Source organism: Prionailurus bengalensis, chromosome E2 (assembly GCF_016509475.1).
Source record: "Prionailurus bengalensis isolate Pbe53 chromosome E2, Fcat_Pben_1.1_paternal_pri, whole genome shotgun sequence".
Lineage (NCBI taxonomy): Eukaryota > Metazoa > Chordata > Mammalia > Carnivora > Felidae > Prionailurus > Prionailurus bengalensis.
Window position 1 is genome coordinate 35,950,772 of NC_057352.1, and position 4,762 is coordinate 35,955,533.

At 34.9% G+C, this 4,762-nt stretch overlaps 1 pseudogene; it reads right to left on the reverse strand.

Moving 5' to 3' along the window:
- Window positions 1-833: 833 nt before the first annotated feature.
- LOC122495311 lies at window positions 834-923 on the reverse strand (annotated as a pseudogene).
- Window positions 924-4,762: the final 3,839 nt, after the last annotated feature.

Below are 4,762 nucleotides of genomic sequence, written 5' to 3' on the forward strand. Positions count from 1 at the left end.
TTATTTTCTCAACATTGGAGAATTTTCCAAACATCTTTCTGGTAGTGATTTGTCTTTCATTTACATTATGGTTAGAAAAAATATTTTATATAATATCAACCCTTTAAAATTTGTTAGTATATACTGTTTTGTAGCCTAGAATATGATTTATCTTTGTGAATGTTTTATGTGATTTATCTTTGTGAATGTTTTATGTATACTTAAAAGGAATGTGTATCTACTGTGGTTGGGTGGAGTGTTCTATAAGTGTCAATTATATCATGTTGGTTGATTGTATTGTGCAGGTCTTCTATATATTTATTAATTTTCTGTCTACCTATTCTTTTAATTACTGAGAGAAGAGTATTGAAATGCACAATTATAAATAGTGGAGTTTTCTCCTTTTGTCTTCTAGTTCTGTCATATTTTCCTTCATGTGTTTCGAAGCTGTGTTAAGTGCATACACATTCAGCATTGTGAGGTCTTCTTGCAGAATTGATTCTTTTACAATTATTTGGTGGCCTTTTAATATCTGGGAGTATCTTTTGTTTTGAAGGGTATAATCTTTATATAGAAACTCAAGCTTTCTTTTGATTATTATTTCATGATATATATTTTATCCTTTTTAAAATATTTAATCTGCCTGTATCTTTATATGTGTAGTTGGTTTCTTATACATGGCATATTGTTGGTTTTTGCTTTTTAATCCCAAATTATGGTTTGTTTTATAATTTATAAGTTTAGACTATTTGCTTTAATGTAGTTACTTATGTGGTTGCATTAAAATCTACCATATTGCTAGTTTTCTATTCTATCTGTTCATTGTTTCTTTGTCTTTTATTTTTCTGGCTTCTTTTGGGTTAATTATTTTTTTTTTTCCAATTGTCTACACTATTGGTGTATTGTTACTACACTTGATCTTAGCCAAAAGGCCGAGAAGCGATTTATTGGTGTATTGTTTATACCTTTAAAAATAATTTTAAGTGACTGCCCTAGAGTCTACAGTGTACATGCTATGGACTGAGTGCTCTCCTTCCCTCATATTGTTATCTTGAAGCCCTAACATCCAGTATGGTGGTATACAGAGATGGATCCTTTGGGAGGCAATTAGGGTTAGGTGAGGCCAAGAGGGTGAGGCACTGATCTGATAAGATTAGTGTCTTTATAATAAGAGACACTAGAGAGCTCATTTCTCGCTCTCTGCCATGTGAGAACACAGTAACTATCTACTCTGGGAAGAGAGTCCTCACCAGAAATCAAATTGGGCAGCACCTTGATCTTGGACTTCAGAGCCTCTAGAACTGTGAGAAATACGTTTCTGTTGTTTAAGCCAACAGGTCTATGTGGTATTTTGTTTTGGCAGAATGAAAAGACTAGTGCAATGTCTTTAATTAATCAGAATCCACTTTTAAGTAATATTATACTGCTTCATGTGTAATATAAAATCTTTCAGTATTATATTCCCAAACCTTCTTTCCATTCTTTGTATTATTGTTGTCAAATGTTACTTTGACATGCTATTATATATTGCTATTATTTTTGCTTTAAGCAGTTGGTGTTCATTTAGAGCAATTAAATAAAAAAATCTTATATTTACTTTTATTCATTCAGTATCCAGGACTCTTCATTTCTTTGTGTAGATCCAAGTTTATGTCTGGTGTCATATTCTTTTTGCTTGAGTAACTTCCTTTAAAATTTCTTATTGTGCAGATCTGCTGATAATAATTTTTTTCCCCCTTGGAAAGCCTTTTTTTCCCCTTCATTTTTGAAAGATATTTTCACTGGATGTAGAATTCTGGGTTGGTGGTTTTCCCCAAGTGCCTTTAAAAATCTTGCTGTATTGTCTTCTGTCTTACATTGTTTTTTGACAGGAAGTTTGCTCTAATTCTCATTTTTGGTCCTCCCTATGTAATGTGTCTTTCCCTTGTATCCGCCTTCTAATATTTGCTCTATGTCTTTCCTTTTCAGAAGTTTGAATATGATATATATAGATATACTTGGTGCTTGGCTTAGTATTTATTCTGCCAAACCAGAGGTGTCCATCATTAATTTTGGAATATTCTTTATCATTAAATCTTTGAGTATTTTTTTCTTCCTATTCTTTCTTTCTTCTCCTAGAAAAGAAGTGGAATATTTTTCTGGGATTTCATTGACAGTATTATTAGATCATTTGGGATTTTTTGTTCCACAGCTCTTGAGTACCCCAGTCCTATTTTTCCTCTTTGTATTGACCTATATTGAAATTCACTGACATTTTTCTTTAGTTATATCACATTTAGTGATTAGCTTGTTGAAGGCATTCTTCATCTCTATTTCTGTGATCCTCATTTCTAACATTTCCATCTAACTTTCTTATAATTTCTGTCTTTCTGTTGAAATCACGATCTTGCATGCTATCCACTTTTCCCACTATAGCTTTTAACATATTAATCGTAATTATTTAAACTTTCCTTTTAGTTTTAACATCAGTGTCATATATGAGTCTGATTCTGATTATTATGTCTCTTGATAGTGGTTTTTTTTCCTTCCATCCTTTTTTTTTTTGTATGCCTAGTAGTTTTTGGCTGAAAGCCAGACATTTTTAGGACTTGTAGAAACTTAAGGAAAGACTTTTCATATTTGGAGATTGACCTACCTTTTCTTTTGCTAGATCTTTAGTAAAGTGATTGATTCAGTCTAGTCAGGAGTTAAGTTGGGTTTAGGATTTATTTTTTTCTGTGGTTACCTTCTATTTGCTAGGGCTACCATAACAATGTACCACAAACTGCATGGCTTGAGCAAGAAATTTATTGTCTCACAAGTCTGGAGGCTAGAAGTCCTGGTGTTGTAAGTGTTGGTTCCTCCTGAGGGCTGTGAGGGGAGGTTCTGCCCCAGACCTTTCTCTTCATCTTGTACATGGCCATCTTCTCTAATGTGCCACATCTCATCTTCTTCTTTATGAATGTCTGTCTCTGTGCCCAGATTTCTCCTTTTATAAGAACACTAGTCATATTGGATTAGGGTTCACTCCAAGGACCTGATTTTAACTTGACTAGCTCTGTTAAAACAAAGCTCTATCTCCAAACAAAGGTATATTCTGAAGTACTGAGGCTTAGGATTCTGAGTTATATTTTTAGGGGGAAACAATTCAACCTGTAACATCCTCATCATAGGTTTCACATTCCTCTAGCTTTTCTTTGTATTTAAGGTAGTGGCTGATTTGTCAGAGGGTTTTTCTTAATATGTGCTCCACCATCAGCTTTAGGTCTTTTCTGTTGTCTCTCTCCAGTAATAGATTACTATTATTACTTGATGCTTGTTAGCCTTGGGAGCAGAGGAAGGGTCATATTTTTTGTTGTTCTGTGTAAGCCTTAGTATTAGATGAGCACTCTGTCCTGGGTCTTGGGGATGGAGTCTTTGAGGAATTCTGCCTCCCCTGCAGCTAGAGGTGATCCCTAATGGTCTTTGTCCAACATATGTTTCTGCTTCTTCTCCAGGAGTAGATTTTTTTCTGTTCCCTTCCCTCAGTGGCAATGGATTTTCACCTGTGCCTTAGATATCATAAGTACTAATACTTCCTCTATGAAACAGCTAATAACCATAGCTATGCTATATGTGTGTTTTATGATAAAATGGTATGATTTAAGTAGAAAGCACCTTAATAATAGTTAATAGATAGTTGCTTATTGTACTTTACTCAATAGTTTTTTTTCTTCCTATTTTCATGTCCTTTGCAAGGTTGAATTCCTTTTACATCTCCATCTAAGTCATTACAAGTGCTGAATGTAATAAGTCCTGAACACAATGACTTACATAAACAATGTTCGGAGCAACAGAAATTATATTATTTTTTTATTTTTATTTTTTAAAAAATTTTTGTCATTTATTCATTATTGAAAGATAGAGAGAGACAGAGCATGAGCAGGGGACGGGCAGAGAGAGAGACACACACAGAATCCAAAGCAGGCTCCAGGCTCTGAGCTGTCAGCACAGAGCCCGATGCGGGGTCTGAACTCACTGTGAGATCATGACCTGAGCCGAAGTCGGACGCCTAACTGACTGAGCCACCCAGGCACCCCAGAAATTATATTATTGAATGTCCTATTTGTTTTAAATTCTATTCAACTTACATAATGTGAGGTAAACTTTCCAGAGAGCCCTTCATGTTGGCAATTGGAATATTAGTGCTCCAAGAGCAATGTTGTATTTGCTGAGATATTGCGCAGGGCAATGAAAATAGGGAAAACCCACATTATAGTTTAGAGTAGAGGTCATAAATAGGAGAGTGAATTGCAAGACTGGTGGCTATTAAAGTTAAGACCGCACCCACAGGCAAGATAGATAGCCTAATGGTATTTTTAAAAAAGGCTGTAGACACTTTGAAGATTCCATGGCAAATATAGGTGAAATGTATGTTCAGGGAATAATATAGGGGAAGGTAGGGAGAAGGGGCCATTCTGATGGTGAAATGAAGGGTATGGTTACCCACACATGTGCACTGCCTTATGAAGTTTGTGCCCTACCATTTCTACCTCCAGGATTTGAGCAAAAACAAGATGAATGTAAATTTCATCTCATCTCATTGTAATGTGTGGATGTACAGAATGGTAGCAGAAAAAGTGGTGAATGTACAAGGAATGATACTTATTACTGCTATCTCTGATACAGAGAAGGCTTAAGGTGATCTACCTCTTGATTTCTTAATTCTATAGTGGAGAAGGAGATTAATCATTTTTTAGGTAATTAATAGGAGCACTGAACCTTTTGTTCACATACATACAAATCATTAACAGAGCAGAGTACC